The sequence below is a fragment of the Lithobates pipiens genome, unplaced genomic scaffold, assembly GCF_037356315.1.
Source record: "Lithobates pipiens isolate NorthernLeopardFrog02 unplaced genomic scaffold, aLitPip1_a1.2 Scaffold_16, whole genome shotgun sequence".
NCBI lineage: Eukaryota > Metazoa > Chordata > Amphibia > Anura > Ranidae > Lithobates > Lithobates pipiens.
In genome coordinates this window covers 121,942,587-121,964,817 of record NW_027507748.1, presented here as the reverse complement: position 1 = coordinate 121,964,817, position 22,231 = coordinate 121,942,587, and the positions used below count along the sequence as shown (strand labels likewise).

Below are 22,231 nucleotides of genomic sequence, written 5' to 3'. Positions count from 1 at the left end.
GAAAAGCTCTCATCGGTCTTTTGCTGGCCAAAATTCCGATTGTGTGTATGCAGCATTATTCCATCCTGAACAAAAAAATACATTGTTTATAGTGGTACCACCCCACATTGCAAGGATAAATACTTGTTTGGGTGACTTTAGTGAAAGTCACATTCACTGCTTTATCCATAGGTCTCTTTTTTGCAAATGAGACTATTTTACAAATGATTTGTAATTCTCTCTCATCATCCTTGAGATTTACATAATCCTGCCAGGCAGCACTAGGTTGGGTACATCACTTTTCTAGGGGTAAATCACCTGCCTGCCCCTAGCCGATGCTTACACTGATGACATCATTCCACTGCTCACTCTGCTTTCTCTTCCTTTCAGCATGTTCCTTGTCAACAATTTGATTAGCTCTCAGTGCTATCCCTCCTTCCACCAGTCTGAGCTCTACTCTATACACCACTATTTTTTTTTCTTTTTAAACTGATAGTTCAGGTCTGTACTAACAATCGGATGTTAGTTCAGCAATCTACCCTGCTGTCCTATTGTCTTCTGACAGGGGGATGACCTCCCCCCAGAACACTCTGGTCAGTGCTCTCAGCCATTGGCTGAGGGCACTGATAGGCAGATCTTTTTCGGTCATGAGCCTTCAACAGAAGGTGGTTGAACGTCCAGCTTCTGTTGGACCGGCTGCCATACACACAGGCCAAATGTCAGCCAGTTTCTATTGATTTATTTTTTTATTGAATATACAAATCCAATCGTTTTTTTTTTTAATTCTGCCTGGGGGGGGGGGGGGGGGGGGGGTTTGTTTTAAAATCACCAATGCTGCCTAAATCTGGCAATACACTAGTAGATTGCCGAATGAATGCTTGTCTGAACCTGCTTAGTTCATTTGATGACTTGAATGTTGTTCAAAAGTACTTTTGAAAAGTAATTTTGTTTTTAAGCAATTGATTTTGGAAGGAATGGACTTTCCCAAGCGAAAGCCACATGCACTGTTAGCCCTTGTACACACAGTCGGAGATTCTGTCGGAATGTGTTCGATCGGAACGTTTTGTCGGATATTCCGACTGTGTGTGGTCTGCATCAGACTGCTTCCGTCTGAATATCCATCGGACCAACTTTTCCAACTTGCCGGAAATATTTTCCGACAAAATGCTCCGATCGGACATACTCCGATCATGTGTAGAGAATTCCGATCGGACAAAGTGCCACGCATGCTCAGATCAAATTCCTACACCAAAGCTATTGGCTACTAGCGTGAACATAGTCCCGTCGTAGCGAAATAACGTCATCACGTCGGATTATCTGACAAGTTTGTCCGACCGTGTGTATACAACAGTTTCAGGCAAAATCCGACGGTGTGTACAAGGGCTAAGAAATGAATTTGTTCAAGAAAAAATTTCCTGCTCCTTTTTAGCATCATTGCAGTCAAAAACATATGTAAATTTAAACCCACTATCTAATAGGCCTCATTCACACTGAGCTTAAAAAAAAAAAAAATTGCTTTTACAGGTATTAAGTGTTTTTTTTTTAGTCTGTAAAAGCACCTCTATGTAAGCTTATATGTCCATTGACAAATAGATGTTTACAGGCGTATTAGAAGAGGAGCATTTACAAGCTGAAAAAAATCCACCAAAGGTGCAATTAGGAGAGCAGCTAAAGAGCAGAAAAAATGTGGACCGTGCCTAAATGTGTCTAAAAACGCACTTTGAGCGTTAATGCATTCCAATGACTAGAATAAATGAATATTCTTGCCAATAGAATGCATTAACTCTCAAACACTAGATGCACGTAAACACGCGTGCAATACTATTGTCATGTTTTATAAAGCACCTTTTTCCTGCCAGGAGTTATGGCATTCAGACGGGCTAAACAGGTGCCCGGGGGGGGGGGGGGATTTACTAAAACTGGTGCACACAGAACTGGTGCAGCTGTTTATAGTAACCAATCAGCTTCTAGGTTTCATTGTCAAAGCTAAATTGAACTGAAGGTAGGAGCTGATTTGTCACTATGCACAGCTGCACCAATTTCCACGTGCACAAGTTTTCAGTTGACCACATGTCCACAAGGCCTTAGAAAATTGAACAAACATTGTTAAAATGACATTTTCTAATGAAATTCTACTAATGCATGGCCAGCTTGGCGTAAGTCTGTTTAATAAATATGTCATCATTTGGTATATGGTGTACTTTAGTCCTAATCAGTATTGCTGAACCAGTTCCAAATCATTTCTAGCAACTATATAGAAATTTTAGAAGCCATTATCGAATAAGTATCAATAATGTATAAAAGGAATTAGTTATGGTTTTCTGGAAGATCTGCCATCTGCCTATTGAGCTTGGGTTTAATGTTGCTTCATTAGGCGTAAAGATGAGTGAATCAATATGCCTGGCTTAAGGCTGATTTATAGTCAGCAAATAACCATGTATATGACATGGTCTGTTGGCACAAGAGCTAAGGTATGAATAAGCTTGGTGCTTGTGTTTTCAGCACTCATTTTTGAGCCTTCCATGGTTATAACAGATATGCTGGTCCGGTCTATATCTCCACGGAGTCGGCAGTCCTTAATGCCCAGGGGTCTGTATGTTTTAAGTAAAAAAAAAAATCTGGTGGAAGCAAACCTAGCAAAACCAGTCATAAAGGTAAATTGGGCAATTCACCAGTGGTGAACATGTTTTTCAAAAGTTTGGTTGTCTCTGCTCTGTCACATGGAGCCATAATCATTGTATGCTGCCATGAAGATGCACCAGGAAAGGAAATTTAGAGAAAGGTGAGTATACAATTTAGCATTTTACTGAATGCTGTTGGCAGTGTAATAGTATACCTATGCCAGGGTATACAGACCCCCAAAGGATTGCCCAATATGCCACCATACCCCCTTTGCCTGATTGTCAAAATCATCAACAATTCTATTAGGTATCACATTTGACTTCAAAAGATAACCATAGGAGCAAACCACAAAATGCACAAGCTAGCAACAATTAGAGAGATATTGCAGAGCTTGAGGAACCAAAACATGAAAATTAAAATGTCACACACATGTCCACTTTAAATGTAGGTTCAATAATGTAGAGAATTCTGTATCTGTTTTTCCAGAGATCCGGTCCCATAACCCCCATAATTTGGTCTTCATACTTCTAAATGGTATAGATATCCCCTGTTGAGAACCTCTGACTTATATCTTTTCTTATTAAACAAAACTGTAAGGGGCACAGATGCTCAACTGACATAAATTCGGAATTCTGACAATTATTTAGACCTCAGATTTAATTTCCTAGTGAAAGCTAGCTAGCACATGACTGACATTCTTCACAAAGTCTCCTGGTCGTCCCTCGTCCCATAATGCAATTTTAAGACCTAACATCGGCTTTAAACTCAACTGCTGGAAAACAAAAAAGGAAGCTGTAAAAATGTTCTAGAGTAAGCTATCTGTGCCACTCAAGAGACTTCTTTACGGAATTATTGGAAACACCAGGTAGACAAAAAGTTGTCTATTTTTCAATAAAGCAATACCTGCAGTCAGTAGAGTCTTGGAGAAAAATAATACATCTTCAATTAACTTGTACCAGCAAGGAAGATCTTATATTGGGAGGAAAAACTGCAATTGATTAATTCTACTGTGATTTTCAGGGGATTTTTTTTTCTTTCACAGAAGGGGAATCTAGGGTATATGACTGTCACTCTATAGTTTTGTGATGGTCTTTATATCCTTTATATTGCTGAATATATTAGAACATTAATTTCACTGACAGCAGTAATGAACACTGAAAAAGAAGAAATTCTGTGAGTTAGAATGGCAGAGATTTCCTGGAAAATGTAAGTGAAATCTAAGTCACTGAGACCAATGCTATTTTCTTTACTTTCGTTAATTGCTACCTGTAATTTATTTTAATTATATTTGAAGCCAAAACTTCTTTTTTTTTTTGATAGAGAAAGAAATAGTTTAAACTCCATCAGGTTTTTTTTTGGCATCTGTGACTCATTGCAGGGATTTTACTTCACTTCTTGTTCTGTAGGCAAAACAAGAAGTGGGAGGAAATATTTCCTCAAGAGAAGTGGAGTAAATACACTCATCATCTGAAGAAGTGTCTTCATTGGTAGACTTTCCCTCTATTTCTGTTATGGTGACAACTAGACATGTTAGATTTCCTTTTACTTGTAGTCTTGGTGATGATGGTAACAAGAACAAAGGGGGAAATAGTGATAACCTTTATGCCGCGTACACTCGACCGGACTTTTCAACGAACTTGGTCCGGTGGACTGGAATTCGTCTGAAAATTCGATCGTGTGTGGGCTCCAGCAGACTTTTTCTTCCCAAAAGTCTGGCGGACCTAGAAATAAAACTTGCTTCAAATCTTTCCGACGGACTCGAGTCTGGTCGAAAAATCCAGTCGTCTGTGTACTAGTCCGACATACTAAAACCGACGCTGGGGCAGCTATTGGCTACTGGCTATGAACTTCCTTATTCTACATCATCACGTTCGAATCCATTAGACTTTTGGAGTGATCGAGTGTGGCCAAGTCCATTTGATTGTCCGCCGGACCTAGTCCATCAAAAAGTCCAGTCGCGTGTACGCGGCATAACGAGAAGTGTCTGGAAAGCACTTTGCTCCCCTCTATTTTCATAAAAATGCATGCTAAGATGAGTGTACTTTCAAAATAAAGTGTTTTCAAATGAGAACTACTATGAATGCTGTAAAAACACGATTTTACAACCTTTTTGAAGCACATTAAACCTGTGCTAAGCACTGCCTGCAACCAAAGTTCTAGTAATGCATCGAGCCAAGTATCTGTATGTATGAATGTTTATATGTGGGCTCCTGCGCTATATGTAAAGAAATGGCACAAGTTGAAGTCACTGTATGACGTAACGCGTAGGAAACCTGAAGTAACGCCTACACCCGAGCGACACGCTCGTCGGTCTGTTTTGCTGTGTGCTCTGTCCTTCTCTACCTTTGTGAGTAGTTTGCTATTTGTTTAATAAAATCGATATTATTTTAATCTACTACACTATGGTGGACTCTATCTATTCCTTGAGTGTATATGCTGATAGTATCCACGGAGGAATCTGATGGTTGGCGGTGACGCTAGAGAAGTGTGAAGTTCCCCCCCTGTCCATCTCCTGAATTCAAGTGTTCCTTATAAAAGGCTATTTTTGCTGTATACCTTACAGCAGTAAGGTAATTACCTGGTGTGACCAGCACTAACACATGAAAACCACCTGAACGGAGAGAGTTGGCTTGGCACTGTGAACACACAACTGCACTATTTTATTTGGTTGTGATATTTCACCTTAATATTCATGATTGGACTATGTATGGGTCACTCTAATTAAACCCAATTGTTTTTTTTTTGATTTTTTATATTTTTTGCTGTATGCACTTTGTTATTCTATACCAGGGGTCTCAAACTGGTGGCCCTCCAGATGTTGCAAAACTACAAGTCCCATCATGGCATTTCCTTTGGGAGTCTTGCTCTTAACTGTCAGCCTTGCAATGCCTCATGGGACTTGTAGTTTTTCAACAGCTGGAGGGCCACCAGTTTGAGACCTCTGTTCTATACTATATGTTTTATCACAGCATCACTGTCGTTGATATTTGAATTACTTGCATATTATTTTGAAGTTTTTTAATAATTTTGATATGCTATGCACAGATGCACTTTGTTCTATTTTTTTTTTCTGATATTATTATTTTCGATTTACTAAGCACGTTTGCACTTTGTTTTTAATTATTATTCACATTATCATATCTTTGACACTTTTAAGATATAGATTGAGGATCTAGTAGCTGCTGAGTTTTATTTTAGGATGCTCAACACCCTTTTTAGTCTATATGTATGAATGTTACCCCATATGGTAAAGTGGAACTTCACCCAAAAGGTCAAGTTCCACTCTTCCTCCTCCTCCCCCCTCATCCTTCATATTTGACATTTTTTGGGGGGATGGGCACCTGGTTTTGACAGGTAACCACCCCTCCCACTTTCGGACGGATCACCGCCACGATCCAAGTGTAAGTTCACCCCCCTCCTTCCCCTGCAGCCTTACGTGACACATCAAAGGTCCCAGAAGACTATGGGACCATTCAAGAAGCACATTGCGGCTTGCAAGGTTTTGCTGCTGGCTTCCCTTACTTGCTGGCACCAGGACCCAAAGACGATTAAAGAATCAGTTCCGGTGAGGACAGTGCTGGATCCTGGGGTAGGCAAGTGCCCTTATATTAAAAGTCAGCCACTACAGTATTTGTAGCGGCTGACTTTTATTTTTTGGGGGGAGACTGGAGCTCCTTTTTTATTTTACCATACATGGGTTGATTATTGGCAGATTCGCATTGACTGAAACTCGAGCCAGGAGTGGCCCTGTTGACACCACTCAGCTTAACAAAAGTCAGTTTTTCAAATGATTTACAAATGACGAAAACGTCACAGGTCTGATATTCTGACAGCCACAGGGCCAGGTAGTGGAATACGATGGCCAGCAGGAGAGATTCCTCCATGTGCTCTGTTTAATGTGGATACAGAAATCTATTTGATTTTATAATTCTATACATATATTTCTAGCGTTAGTCTGAGGTCAATATTACGGTTCAAACATTTTTTTACAAAATATCCATAACAGTACAAAAAAACTTCACTGGCTATTATTGGCCTTTGAATTGCCCTAACCAGAGGTGTTTTCATTTTTGCCTAACACTGCAGGAAATAAAGATTTCCCAATTTTAGTGGCAGTTTATCTTCATATGTCCTGTATGAATTCATGCACAGGAAAATAAACATTGTAATTAGATAATCAGAGGGTGGCTGTGCATGTGGACATTATGTAGAAGGTATAATTAAGCGACTTGTCTCATTAGCATAGTGAAAAGCTTCAATACGTGCCATCCGCACAACCCAGTGAGCATGAAAATTCTTACAGATGATGAAAGAGAAATGCATACACTGTCTATCATCAGTGTATTTCTCATCTGTATCCATCCATTTTTATCTTTCAGCTGGGAAGATATATACATAGGTCATTATAGGTGTATAATTATATCCTCAGCCTTAATAAGTGGACCTTTTGCTGCCAGCAAGGATATCTAGAATTTATGCACTTTTTTTTTGCCATTAAAATAATGCATGTGCACACTGCATCCTTGTATGAGTGCTGGCCTGAGCGAATATGTCCTTGCTCACTGGTCAGTAGATGGAATGTAATGAGAAAGAGAGCCATATTTCATGCTGAATAAATTTCAGCGCAGGATTTTTAGTAGAATAAAAAATTAAGATTTTAATTAGAGGCATTTCTAGCCTATAATTAAAAAATAAGAGTAACATTTACATTTTGTTAAGCAGTCACAAATAAATCCTAACACCATGCTTGCACAGTAAGATATAATATGAATTGTCTTGCAGCTCTAGGGTCCTCAGATAAAATCCAAACTAGGACATCGGTTATGAAATACCACCCAAAGAAAGCTCAAACTATCTCCAAAAATGGTATAAAATTCATTTGGGAACCGTTCTATCTGACTGAGTAATTGTCACTCAAACTATCACAGCAAAATGACTTGGTATTAATGAAGAGATATTACAGGGTGATAATCAAGTGCTGAAAATTAAAGAGGAGCTCCATGCTCCTTCAGAATAAAAACAAATACTGTAGCTGCTGACTTTTAATATTAGGACACTTATCTGTCCACAAATCCAGCGGCATCTTCATCCGAGCCGTTTTTTCAATTGGCTCTTGGGTGCTGCCACCGCTCTCTCACTTAAGGAAAACAGTTACAGCTTCACAGCCAGTTCCCTTCTGTGCATGCGTGAAGTGCACTCCTCTGATGGCGGGGGGCCATGCTTCCAGATAATTTCGCCAGGCCAAAATCAGCTGGAAGTGGGAGCGGGTACTTGTCAAAACCAGGTACCCGCTTCCCCCAAAAAGGTGCCAAATGTGGCAGCTGACAGGGGGGTGGGGGGGAAGGCAAATAGGTGGAGATGCCTCTTTAGCACTTTAGGTTGGCTTTCAATGGGAAGGCAATTTATACCCGTTTCCCTTCATCTAGGTGCCTCAGTCATTGTCCCTAGTTTCAGGTTCCATATTATGGTCCCCAAGTATCAGAGTTGACATTTGGCCTGATTGCTATCTACTTTTTTTCCAGTCTTGCTCTGCCCTGATTTTCTGTTGTGTATTTTGTTCTGCATGGTTTTAATTTGTTTCAGCTTATTTTATTTTAGATATTTATTTTCATTACAGCAAATCTGGAAAAAACAATAAATGCAGAGATATATTTAAAAAAAAATCACAAAATGCATTTTTAAAAGCATCTATTTTATAATTGTAATGTGTTTTCAATCTCTTGTAACTCACTGTGCTGGAGAATGGGAGTAGGGATGGGAAGTACTAGAATCCAATCAGATGCCCTGCATGCACATGTGCTGCAAAAGAACCAGCTGATAGGAAGCCTAGATTCACACTAATGCTGCTGCATAATCATGCATTTTTTTGGGGCATTTTTGTAGCACATTTCTACATGTGATTTTGATACGTTTTCATGCTTCATCCATTTTTTTTAGTAGTAGAAGACTGGATTTTACACACAAAACTTTTCCACAAATAACAAAAAAATGGATGTACAGGCATACCTCACTTTTAAGTAGGCAATGGGGTTTAATTACTAAAGCTGGAAAATAAAAAATCAGGCTCACTTCTGCATAGAACCAATGAGCTTGTAACCCCAGCTTGAGGTTTGGTAATAAAACCTGGAAGCTCATTGGTTTCTATGCAGAAGTGAGCCTGATTTTGCACTTTCCAGCTTTAGTAAATAAACACCATTGTGTACTTAAAAGTGGGGTATGCCTGTACATGCATTTTATATGCATTTTGCCTGCATTCACATTTAGGTCTATGAGGCCAAAAATGAACTATGTTGCACCATAATAAGCACCTGCATCATTTAAAAAATTGCACTGCACTATGTTGCATTGATAAGAACAGGCACCATAGGGAAAAATGTGATTTCAATTGTCATGCATGGTAGGGTGATGGCAGATACCGCAGAAATTTCACTAGAGGGAACAAGGTCAAAAAGAGTAAGGACAGACACCCCCTCATTTTGATTTTTGAAGGCCAAAAAGAGATAGAAAGATGACCTCATGAGTTTCCATCTGTTCCTTCATGTCCATTTCAAGGGTGCATAGAAGTGACCAAGTGGAGATGCCCAACTGCAGTAGTAGAATAGAAAGGTCACCAGACTGGATGTGCTGTGTGTAAATCTCAGGAGTGTATGGATAGAATATACTGTACATTCTCTGGTGAGTTAAAGAGCCTCCAGACCATTTGTATATCACAATGGGGTATTTAGCTGTTTGCATGAAGTTTAGCTTAAAACTCTTCACTACAGTATTCACTAATGTCATTTGGTTTACTACCAGTGTTCATTCACAAGCCTGTCTTGGTCAGGAGTCCAGTGAAGGAATTATTACAAAGTCAATTATAGTGTGGAAACACTAACTGACAATGTACATAATATGTATTATCAGGGCCGATAATAGGAGGGTACCACCAGCCCTTCTTTACCGACTGGGCCCAACTCTGGCAACTCAGTAAGGGAGACCCAGAGATAGAGCAGGGACTCCCAAACTCTGTGCACCAATGTGGTAATCCTCGCTTTACAGCTATTAAAACAAAAAACAATTTAACCACTATCAAGTTTAGGTGCAGTCATTTTATTGTCCAACCTATCAATAAACTGGGACTGGCTGGGACTTAAAGTGTTACTAAATCCACAACGGTAAAATCAGTGTGTATATGCAGTAAAGCATGCTTGTGATACACACTGTGGAACATAAGGGGTTAATCCTCTGCATTGTGTGAAAAGGCTGTTTGATCCTGTATGCACAGATCCTCCTCTTCTTCCACTGACTCCAGAACAGGTTTGGATAATACAGAGCCTTTGGAGTCTGCACATGCTCAGTTTGGTGTGTATTGCTAAAGAGGTTTTCTTTCTTGTGAGGGTGCATGTGATTAGCACAGGGCCAATCAGCACTGTCCAGACAGAGGGTCAGGGGTCCTGGATCCTGATAGGACAGCTCAGTGCAGTATGAAAAAACCTCCTACAAGCTTTACTAGGAGCTGATAGAAGTCACAGGACTGCTATATACTGCTGATCAGAAAAGGTATTTAGCAGTTTATATTTACTAAAATAATTGCATTTCCATGTTCTGTGTACTGTGGGGGACCAGATATAGTGAATGCAGGGTCCTGGGTTTAGTAACAATTTATATGTCAGGTACGCTGCTGCAGAATACTAAACCCAAAAGTGGTTAAATAGTCTGTTTTTTGCCCCCTGGCCCCCACTAAACACATTTTAAATAGTTGCAGAGCGGGGGATTCACACATTGGTGATACAGAATTTGGGAGTCCCTGCTTTGGCCCCCCCCTGCTGAGTTCACATCAGCTCCAATTGTCCAGCCCAGTGCCCAGAAGAAAGAGATGCTTTATAATACTTGGTTCCTGGCCAATCCCAAGCTACCTGTTCCACAGGATCCACCTGCAGGAGAAGCATTGTATTGGGCCCCAGGTAGAAGAAGCTGGCCAGACTAGGTGCTGGGGGAGACCATCAATACTGCATTTGAACTCTTGTTCAATACCCAGCATGTTTGCAGTACTAGTGTCACCCTCAGAAGAGTGATCTGCAGTGGAACACTTTTCAGAGGGTATTGGACAGACAGCCACTACATTGGCTCTGAACGATCCCTGCTCTTAGGTTTCATAGGAACTGACTGCCTGCTATCACACATCCATAAGGAAAAAGCCTACTAACTTTGTGTAATGACAAATAGGATGCAATTTTTACCTGCAATAGTGCTTGAGCTAAAATAGCATATTGCAATTAAGATGTCATATCCAGTGTACCTCCTATTAATAAAAAGATTTTCATGACTACATGACAGGCCTACTAAATGTATTGATGGCACTATAAAAATGATATTGCTACTATTGTTTGCATGAATGATTTATAAATACCCTGACTTTGAGTTTTACCAGCCTTGAGGTTAAACATAAATGCTGACATTATCAGTGAATAAATCATCAACTGACATACAGTGTCAATGAATGGAGCTGGAGTGTGGGTTTTGTACTGCTTCACCATTTGTTGCATGTACTACTCTGCACCACTGGATACATAAAGCATATCTAAACCCCCAAAAAATGTTTAATATATTGAAATTAACCAGTGCTGAAATGTAATTGCTGCATTATTAGTTATTATTTATCATGTTGATCCTGCCAGACATCCTGTAACTTCCTGTGCACTAAACTGAAATCTCAAACAATGTTATACGCCTCCTAGCTGTCTTCTGGACACTACAGAACAGCTTACTAGTAGTATGTTATAGAGATAGGAAAAGGAGTTAGCATTTGAAGCCCAAAAAAGGAGCTCAACCTAGGATAAAAGGGGTTGATTTACTAAAATTGGGGAGTGCAAAATCTGGTGCAGCTCTGCATGGAAACCAATCAGCTTCCAGCTTTTTTTGTCAAAGCTTAATTGAACAAGCTGAAGTTAGAATCTGATTGGTTACTAAGTACAGCTGCACCAGATTTTGCACTCTACAGTTTTAACTCTCCAGTTTTAGGCCAGGTTCACACAGCTCCGACGTAAAAGTCGCATGACTTCCGATCTGACTTTGTCCTGCAACTTCAGTCTGACTTTGATCTGACTTAATGTGACCTTTTACACTCTATGGCAGTGATGGCGAACCTTGGCACCCCAGATGTTTTGGAACTTTATTTCCCATGATGCTCATGCACTCTGCAGTGTAATGAAGCATCATGGGAAATGTAGTTCCAAAACATCTGGAGTGCCAAAGTTCGTCATTACTGCTCTATGGCATTGAAGTCATATTAAAGTTGGACCAAAGTAGTGCAGGAACCTTTTCTAAAGTCGAAGCGACTTGTGTAGGTTCAGTTAAGATGGCTCTCATAGGAAAACCTTGAATTTGACATGTCGTGCTCTCACAAGTTGGATCCCATATCACACCAGTTTGAACCAGGCCTAAAACTTGGAGCGTATGTCACACCAGGCCTTAAAGTTAGGCAGGTTTCTCCACATCCAACTTGAATGTCAGGAGATTGTGACTCTCTATGGAGCCGGTTCACACATCTCCGCAGCGGCTGCGGAGCGAATTGCACAGGAGTCCTGTGCATCATTTGGTCCATTTCAGGTCCGAATTCAGCCAAAAATTCAGGTTGAAATCAGACCTGAAACGGTGAATGGGGACACACTGGACTCCTGCTTTGAGCCGGAGTGTGCTGCAGTGTGAACCCAGCCTAAGGAACAAAAAAAAACGAATGCAGCTACTACATCTATGAACTGAATTAATTTTATGTTCTTATATTTAGGCCTCATGCACACGGACATTTTTACAGCCGCTTTTTTGAGCGTTTTTTGCAGCTTAAAAACGCCTGTCCATGTTAGTCTATGGCTTCATGCCCACCTAGGCGTTTTTGAGCTGCAAATGGCATAGGCGTTTTTAAGCTGTAAAAAAAACCCAGGACCAGTGCGTTTCGTGGTGCAGAGCTAGAGCTGCAAAAACGCAAATCGCGGAAAAACGCACAAAAACGCGCACAACGCGCATAAACGCGTAACATATTTTCTTTGTTTTCTGAGTGCTATAGCCAAGAGATGTGTTTCTTTAAAAAACGCTACTTAATGCTAACGCTAAAAAACGTGCAAAAACGTGCAAAAACGCCAATGCAAAATGCGGTAAAAAAGGAGTTTTTAACGCCGATTTTTCCAGGCGTGGCAGCCAGCTTCTTAAAACGTCCGTGTGCATGAGCACTAGAAATATTTTAAGACCAGATTCGAGAATAAAGGTAGAGAACAACTGTTACAGTCGTTTTTTAAACTAAGCAAGGAGTAATGGCCAATACACACGATCCAAAAAATGGACGAAAAAATATTTTTCTCGTGCAATACCAGATCGTATGATTTTCCTTTAATCAGTACAGTTGTCGTCCAAAAATACACTACAATGCTTGACATCACTTACAATTTTTTTATCTGTTGTATGAGAATTTTCATAACTTTATTAAACTCTTCAGGTTCGATATGCGACCAGCATGCAAAAAAAAAAAAAAATGGACAATCTGTCGATTTTTGGATCGTGTGTACAAGACAGGCTTCAGATATACAACAGGAGGCGGAGTTGAGCATCCCAGAGGTGCAGATCTTTGTAAAGCAATTGTATTTGCACAGGAGCATCAATGGAACAGAGGGCCAATAGCCAAAATATGTTACAAATGGCCTGGGGCTATTATACAAGGTTGAATACAGGCATCTTTTTTGGAAGTGACTTTAATAGATGATATAAATCACCCTTTACATCTTTTCATTTTTCTGACTGCTATTTATTTAGAAATGAAGAGGACTTCCCCATTTTTCAATATATCAATTCTATTAAATGGCTCATAAACACTATTTTACTCTATGGGAAGATTTATTGAACAGGGGCCTAAGTGATTCCGATAATAACATTTCAAAATTGCATAGCCTGACAATTTAATAGCTAAAGATAAGTGTACTGGAAAATGTTTCTGTCGCACTCCTTTATTTTGCGTTTACTTATTGAATTTTTGGATTACTAAAGGACAATAGAAAACATTGATTATATTGTATGTGGTATGATAAAACAACAAAGTAACAAAGTGGGAAGTACGGTAGTTATATTATACTTAAATACATTGCTATCCTGAGTGCTTTTCTGTGCATTTTTCTGGTAATGCCTTTTATATTATATGTTGTTCCCATTTACAGGATACCAAATCACTGCAAACTTAAAATGGTAACTTCAACCTCTAAAAGCTCATTCAGCAACACAGTGCAAAAGTAAGAATATGCCAAATGTAGTGACTAAGAACAAACGATATGACGTAGCTGCTTGAGTGAAATCCACTGACATGTGATTTTTGATTGGTTCCTTATTGAATTTATGATTTTTAAATATTTTCTGGTTTAACCCCCTTCTCTGTCCACCAAGTCTCTCGCCAATAACCCCGGAATTCGTACTAGCAATTGGGAACTGGGGCTCCCAATTCCGGATCACCTATACCACCTAATTGCTGCTATAGCCTCTGTTTGCCTAAAAAATAATAATAATAATAATAATAAAATAAAATAAAGCAAAAAAAATTAGATCAAAGTTTGAGCTAGGTCAATGTCAGAGTCAAGGTAAGGGTCAAATGTCAAGGCGAGCGTCAAAGGTCAGGGTAGGTATAATTTGGTTAGGATTTTTTTTTTTTAAATCATTTTTAAATTAGGGCCAGTGTCAGTCGTTTTCGGTTGGAGAAAAAAATCTAAACGTGCACTATTGATTCTGGGCCCTACTAGACGTACAAACAACAAACAACATATACATATGTAGTATCGCTGCAATTGTCAGGAGCAGGAGAAGTTATTTTGGGATGCTCTTTGGTGATAAGTTTTAGTGAAAGCAAGAAGTTTATAGCTAAATTTAAAAAAATATATATTTTTCTTACTAGTTTGGGTCAGTTTTTCTTGGATAATAAAAAAAAAGTAGATATCTGTTACTATTTACCATACAAAGAAATGTCAATTTGCAATGGAAAAAAAAACAAGAAATAATCCATCTGGATACACAAAGTAGTTGCAGTGATATGTACAGTTTTACTAAGATGTGTCAAAGTTGCAAAATTATGTTAAGGCATTGCGATTTGTTTTAATGTTCTTCATAAAATGGCTAAGATCATTTTATAATCTAAAAGGTTCACATTCATTGTTAGTATTTTTTGTCTTTCTTCTGTATGCTAAGAAGTAAACAGAACCCAGCTCTAGAGCTTGTTGGATTCATCGAACCATACAAAGAACATTCAGTTTTTGTTTATTTTCTAAAAGGACACAGTTTACATTTAGCTCAGTGAAGCTGTAGTCAAATGAACCATCCAACTGTACCTATTTTATTTAAATTGTTTGTAAACCTCAGAAATGAAATATGAACAAAGTACATCCTTCTATGCTGTGTACTTGCTTTTATACAAAGCTCTGAGTGCGATTTCTCTCTGCTGCCTCATTCCTGCGTTATCAGCACTTCTGACAGCTTTTCCAGACACCAAGAGAATCACAGCACACGGCCTGTGATTGACAGCCACAGCTGTGCATGTGATGTGTGTAGCATGAGGAGGAGGGTGTGTCCCTTTCATTAAATCATAGTTCAGAGTTCTTCTCCCTTAGCTGTGGAATGTGTGAATTCGGATCCACACACCCTGCTTGTGTTACTGAGAGATGTTGACAGATCCAGTGCAAATTCTGTGTGTTGTAGAAGTCTGTACAGGACAGGTGGCTACATATAAACAGTTACAACTTATATAGGAGGATTTGTTTCACATCTGTGTATAACCTGATGCTAGTCACTTCAATGGGTATATGTAATGCCGGGCACACACTACCGGACTTTCCGGCAGACTAGGTCCGATGGAATCAGTCGGTCAGACATTCTGATTGTGTGTGGGCTAATCTGATCCTTTTTTCATTAAAAAAAAAATCTGATGGACCTAGAAATAGAACATGTTTCAAATCTGTCCAACGGACTCAATTCCTATCGGGAAAACCGATTATCTGTATGCTGGTCCGACAGACCAAATATGACGCTATTGGCTACTGAACTTCCTTTTTTAGTCCCGTCTTACGTCATCACGTTCAAAATGAAAGGGCAAGCCCGTTCGTTCGTAAGCCCGTCAGAACTCTGCCAAAAGTCTGTCCGGAAGACCGTCGGACCTTTTCTGCTGGAAAGTCTGATCGTGTGTACGCGGCATAAGAGTTTTCAACCACTTTGAACACCCACACATGGATGGGTGAACAGCGGCTCCAGCAGCAGGTAAGTTTAACATAATATGCTAGAATGCAATGTATATGAGCACATTATATGAGCACATTATAACTTTGCCTTGCGGGTTTTAAGGGAAAAAAAAGGAAGGCGGTTTACTACCCCTTAAACATAAATAAAAATGGCCTTGTGAAAGCAATATGTTTTAATATTACTATTTAGAAGGATTTCTTGGCTTTTTTTAATGAAAACTATACTTAAAATCTATGTCACCCTACAACTCTGATGTGATACATATATTGTGATGGTAAGATTAATGTGTTGGTTTTTTAATTGGAGCATTTTTCTAGTTTTACTCCAGCCAATCTCCTGTTAACCACATTTTACATTGCATTTTGATATGCTATGGTAACTTCCCATAGCATATATTTTCTATATTTGATTAAAACCAAGACAAATTTGAAATTGAACCAGCTGCAAAAAGAATAGTAATAGTTATGCCAGTCATTTTATCGAGACCTCTATGTATTAAACTGTAACATAAATCCAGACAATGACAGGCTAAAATATTACATTATCTAATTAATGGGCAAAAGCTCTTAAAAATTATCTCGATAAGTAAATTATGGCATTTAGTTGCATTACATCTCTTTTTTTTTTCAGAAAATAATCCACAAAGTATTGCTAGACAACAGAACATGCCAGCTGAAAATCAACTAAGCTGCAGTATAACTTAAGGGGACAGTTATCCTTCCATGGGTCTCATTAGAGAAACCGATGCATTCAATTATTAGTAATTAGTGAATCTAAGCCTTGAAAAAAAAAAAATCTTTTGCAGCTTGCCAGTTCTTGGATTCGGTGGCTGCATTATACTTCACTAGATTTCTGGTAGGATCAACAGGTACAGTATTTTTAAAGACTTATTGAATAGACATAACAAAACATTTCCATGTATGCAGTATGTGTATGCTTCATTTTGCATCTGTGTAATAATCTTTCAGACCTAAAGTTAATCCTTTACATCAAGATAAAAAACCTTACACGTTTAGCCCCCCCCCCCCCTTAAATACTTACCTGAACTCAACCTTGATTGAGCTCTATGACTGAAGCCCCATGCACATGATCAGAATTCTGCCAGCAAAAGTGAGATGTGAGCTTTTGGTCAGAAATTCCGACCGTCTGTATGCTCCATCGGACTTTTGCTGGCAGAATTCCAGCCAGCAAAAGATTGAGAGCAGGTTCTCTATTTTTCGATTGGAAAAAGTTCAGATCGGAAATTCCGATCGTCTGTACAAATTCCGATGCACAAATTCCTACGCATGCTCGGAAACAATTTGACGCATGCGCTGACGCATTGAACTTTTCTTGGCTCGTCATGGTGTTGTATGTCACCACGTTCTTGACGGTCGAAAGTTCAGATAACTTTTGTGTGACAGTGTGTATGCAAGCCAAGCTTGAGCGGAATTCCGTTGGAAAAACCATCCAAGATTTTTCCAACGGAAAATCCGCTCGTGTGTACAGGGCATGAGAGTAGCATTGCTGCTCTCTCTCTCCCTCCTCACTGGCTCAGAGGCAGCCAATGGCTCCCACAGCTGTCAATCAAATCCAGTGAGGAGGGAGTGGGGGGGGGGAGTTTGGGGGAGAGCCCATGAAGAGCCCAGCTTGAGAGCCAGCCCTGCATATCTGCCTACATTGAAGTGTGAAACGCAGTAGCTCCTGTCTGTTCCTGCTGTGGCATGTATTTTTGTTCACAAGAATTTTTGAATAAAAGGAAAAAAAACGTTTTTTGAGTGCGGCTGTCCAGATCTTCTTCATGTTTTTGATTTCTAAAGATGATGCACAAGAAAGCCCACAAACAGTTTGCTGAATACAAGCAGACTAAGGAAATGGATTAATGGAACCATGTCTTGTGGTCTGATGAGACCAAGATAAACTTATTTGGTTCAAATGGTGTCAAGTGTGTGTGGCAGCAGCCAGGTGAGGAGTACAAAGACAAGTGTGTCTTGCCTACAGTCAGGCATGGTGGTGGGAGTATCATGGTCTGGGGCTGCATGAGTGCTGCCGACACTGGGGAGTTACAGTTCATTGAGAGAGCCATGAATGCCAGCATGTACTGTAACATACTGAAACAGAGCATGATCCCCTCCCTTTGGAGACTGGGCCGCAGGGCAGTATTTCAACATGATAACGACCCCAAAACACACCTCCAAGATGATCACTGTTTTGCTAAAGAAGCTGAGGGTAATGGTGATGGACTGGCCAAACATGTCTCCAGACCTAAACCTTATTGAGCATCAGTGGGGCATCCTCAAATGGAAGGTGGAGAAGCGCAAGGTCTCTAACATCTACCAGCTCCGTGATGTCATCATGAAGGAGTGGAAGAGGACTCCAGTGGCAACCTGTAAAGCTCTGGTGCACTCCATGCCCAAGATAGTTAAGGCAGTGCTGGAAAATAATGGTGGCCACACAAAATATTGACACTTTGGCCCCAGTTTGGACATTTTCACTTAGGGGTGTACTCACTTTTGTTTACAGCGGTTTAGACATTAATGGCTGTGTGTTGCGTTATTTTGAGGGGACAGCAAATTTACACTGTTATACAAGATGTACACTCACTACTTTACAATGTAGAAGACTGTAATTTCTTCAGTGTTGTCACATGAAAAGATATAATAAAATATTTACAAAAATGGGAGGGGTGTACTCATTTGTGAGATACTGTATATCTATATAAGCGTGTATAAGATACTGTATATATACAAGCGTGTGTAGCAGAAAACAGGTGAGCAGTAGAAAGACAAGTGTGTCTTGCCTACAGTCAAGCATGGTGGTCATGGTCTGGGGCTGCATGAGTGTTGCCGGAACTGGGGAGCTACAGTTCATTGAGGGAACCATGAAGGCCAACATGTACTGTGACATACTGAAGCAGAGCATGATCCCCTCCCTTCGGAAACTGGGCCACAGGGCAGTATTCCAACATGATAACGACCCCAAACACACCTCCAAGACGACCACTGTCTTGCTAAGAAGCTGAGGGTAAAGGTAATGGACTGGCCAAGCATGTCTCAAGACCTAAACCCTATTGAACATCTGTGGGGCATCATGAGTTCAGCAACTCACCTTTATTTTGTATGTTTATTGTGGCTCTATTTGATATTTTATTTTTTATTTCCACGAGTACACATTTTACTTGGATCATTATGTTATCACAGAGGTAGCGCAGAGGTACACATTCACTTATTATAAAAAAAAAATAGTACCCAAGTAAAACATTTGGGATCTAGCATAGCCTTAGTTGCGACAACAGAAAGCACAGTTTACTATATCAAACAATTACAACATAAACACGTTAGAAAGCCTCAAAGGCTATGGAGGGTCGGTGTGCTTTTTAATATTTCTATGTGAATAGAATCTAATGAGCTGAAATAGAAGTGATGAAACTCCCATTGCGGATCATTCAATAACATCATAACAATCTATGACAATATTTCTAAGGCCTCATTCACACTGGCACTCCTGTGTTTAGCTTTTCTAAATACCTGAGAAGTTATTTTGAAAGTAGAATCAGCTTTTATGCTTTTAAAATCACTTTTTCATGTATTTCAATGTTCTTTCTTTTATCCACGTTTAGTCATGTTAGGAGCGTATAATCAGAACCTGGATACAATAGAATTCCATTTTCTCTGAACACAGTTAAAATGACAATTTATTACCTAAATGCAGGTAAATTCATAACATCAATGGTACCTTTGAAAAATCATTACATGCATTTACACCGACCAGCCATAACTTTATGACCACCTACCAAATATTGCTTAGGTCCCCCTTTTTGCCACCAAAACAATCTTTTCTGCCACTAAAACAGCCCTGACCCATCGAAGGCATGGATGCCACTAGACCTTTGAAGGTATGCTGTGGTATCTGGCACCAATCCATCAGCAGCAGATACTTTAAGTCCTGTAAGTTACGAGGTGGGGCTTCAATGGATCAGACTTGTTTTTCCAAATTCTCAATTGGATTGCGATCTGGAGAATTTGGAGGCCAAGTTAACACCTCAAACTTGCTGTGTTCCTCAAAACATTCTTGAACCATTTTTGCAGTGTGGCAGGGCACATTATTCTGCTAAAGGGGGCTACTGCCATTGGGGAATACTGTTTCTATGAAGGGTCTTGGTCAGCAACAATGTTTAGGTAGGTGGTACATGCCAGTAACATCCACATGAAAAAGGCAAGACCCAACGTTTAGCAACAGAACACTGCCCAAAGCATCACACTTCCTCTGCTAGCTTGCCTTTCCCATACTGCATCCTGGTGTCATCTCTTCCCCAGGTAAGCAACACACACGCACCCGACCATCCATGTGATGCAAAAGAAACCATGATTCATCAGACCAGGCCACTTTCTTCCATTGCTCTGTGGTCCATTTCTAATTCTCACATGCCCATCATAGGCACTTTCAACTATGCACACAAGTCAGCAAGGCACCCTGACTGGTCTGTGGCCACCCAGCCCCTTACGCAAAAAAAATTAGAATTTCATTTTTTCTGTTCTCAACACATCTACTTCATGGACAATGTTTACTTGCTGCATAATATATCCCACCAACTTTCAGATGCCATTGTAATTAAATAATCATAGTTATTTACTTAACCTATCAGTAATCATAAAGTTATGGCTGATTGGTGTATATGCATTCAGAAATGTCCTCTAAACACATTTAAGTGAATGTTTGACAGTGCTAGTGTGAATGAGGCCTTAGGTCAGCCATACAGGGTTCGAATCTCGGCCAGTTCCTGCTGAACCAGCTGAGATGGGAACCATACTGGGCATGCTGAATGTACCAAGTTAATTGAGTGATCAACTTGGGTACAGCCAGCCTGCTGGATTCTATAGCCACTAGCTAATAATTACTGTCTTCTCCTGGCGGGGACGGCTTCCCCTGCCCACCCCTGTTGGGAGAAGACAATTGTTGATTCCCCTGTCAGCACTGTCTGTGTTGATGGGAAAGTTGTGCAATTATCTTTCCTGCAACCCAGTGGTGGCTGGTGAGTTCTTCTTTTGGGGTGCAAACAAAGAACACCCCCCAGCTGCATGGCACAGCACTGAAACCCCCCAGTTTGTCCGCAGGGCTGTGGTGTCCTCTCCTCCTCTCCTGGAGTGTGGGCAGTACAAAATGCATGTCTCCTCTTCCACCAAATCGCTAGCCATCCAATAGGATCACCTGATGCTTTGGAAAATTGGGAAACAGGTCTCACAGACCTGTCTCCTGATTGGGGGGGGGGGTGGGGGGTGGGCATTAGTTTCAAAATAGCAAAAATGTATTTGCTATGGTCACACAACTGGGTGGCCTCTGCGCCCTGAGGCCACCCTTTTTTGAAGCCTATTAGAGCCTCTGGCTCTAAACAGGTGCTCCAAAAAACACCAACCCTGTATTGAAATCCATGCTCACTGATATGTAGATAGGGGAGGCGGCGCCTGTGCGCCCTCTATAGACGGGCCGCCACTGCTGCAACCTGTGTTTGCAGGAAATAAATTTGCAACGTGTATGGCTGGCCTTAGTTTGGCCAAGCCTTACCATAGCTTTGTTAATTTTTGGAAAAACTTACCTGCATCTATTTACATCAATCCTCAAAGCACAAGAGATCTTTGGATTTTTATGGAGAAGTTGGATGCTATTTTTGTATTGCGGTGTTGATACATCCATCCACACTACGATAAGAAGAATCCACTAATGTTATAATTGTAGAGGCAGGGCTGTCACTGTAGCTGTTATATTGATATTTATGTTTATACCGCTTTACTGTAATTGCATTGTTAAGAATGAGACAAATGTGCAGCAGGGCTGGTTTGTTTGTCATTATTTGTGATTTTGTGTGGGATTTTATAAGAAGCATAATATGAGTAGATAATGGGTGTATGACGTGTCGGGCTGAAGAACAGTCTCTCTTTTTCACCTAGCAACCAATCAGCAGCTCTCTTTCCTGTTGCTATGGCAGGTTAGAACATGGAAGTCAATGACTGACTGGTTGCTAGGACAAAAAGGCAAACTGTTCTTCATTCAGACATTTTAAACAGAGCTGACATTTACCAAGCCATTTTATAAATCTGAATGCAAACCACAGTCGGTAAATCATCTATCATTGTGCATAATGTTACCTAAATGATCTCTTCAGGACTTATTCACACGAGTGCTCAGCCTCATGCAGCACCATCTGATTACTTTTTGTACTAGCACTGGACTCATGCAGACAGCATATATAAAGTGAATGGTTAGGCTTCAACTGCATGTACTCTGCATCTGGGCCCATGCACCCATCCCAGAGTACTGGTCAAACTCAGCTGTGAGGGTGGGTCCATACAGCCGGTGGGTATACATTCACTTTATAGACATAGGACAGGTATACCCACCTAAAGTATGGCAAAAA

At 40.2% G+C, this 22,231-nt stretch overlaps 1 protein-coding gene across 3 annotated transcripts in view; it reads right to left on the bottom strand.

Moving 5' to 3' along the window:
- SEZ6 (seizure related 6 homolog) overlaps positions 1-22,231 on the bottom strand; it is a 916,788-nt gene that overhangs the window by 603,467 nt on the left and 291,090 nt on the right. The window lies entirely within an intron of this gene.